Below are 543 nucleotides of genomic sequence, written 5' to 3' on the forward strand. Positions count from 1 at the left end.
AAGAGATAAACTACGCGTGAATTGAGCTGATTGCTGTGGAGTACGCGGGTGAAGAGAATCAATAGGCGGAGAACCGCAGGGCGTCTCAGAAGGTCCCGGTGACCTGGAGGTGAAGAAGGAGTTTGTCCTCGCAGGCGGGGTAAGAGCATTCTGCTCAAACGTGACGAGGGTGGACATCGGGGATGCATGGCATGGCGCCTCCCGCAGTCTGGGGCTGTGTTTACGGAGCAATGGGTGCTGAGCCATCTCCCTGCTTCCTTTCTAGACGTGGGTGAGCAAAGCGGATGAGAGTGTAGGGACCCTTTTTACAGGTGGGGAAAGGGAGGCTCACAGGGGTCCAAGACCCGCTGGAGGTCACTCGGTGGTGAGCAGCGGCTCCGCCCCAAGTCAGCCCGCTCCACCCCACTGCTCTGCCCCCGCCGCAGGTGTCAAAACCTCACCATGTGCTGTCCGTCTGGCCTCTGAGATGACCACAGGCAGGGCTACGCCCCCAGAACCCAGAGCGCACATTCATGGAAAGTAGAAAAAGATGACCCTTTCCCC

Source organism: Pteropus vampyrus, unplaced genomic scaffold (assembly GCF_000151845.1).
Source record: "Pteropus vampyrus isolate Shadow unplaced genomic scaffold, Pvam_2.0 Scaffold1766, whole genome shotgun sequence".
Classification (NCBI taxonomy): domain Eukaryota; kingdom Metazoa; phylum Chordata; class Mammalia; order Chiroptera; family Pteropodidae; genus Pteropus; species Pteropus vampyrus.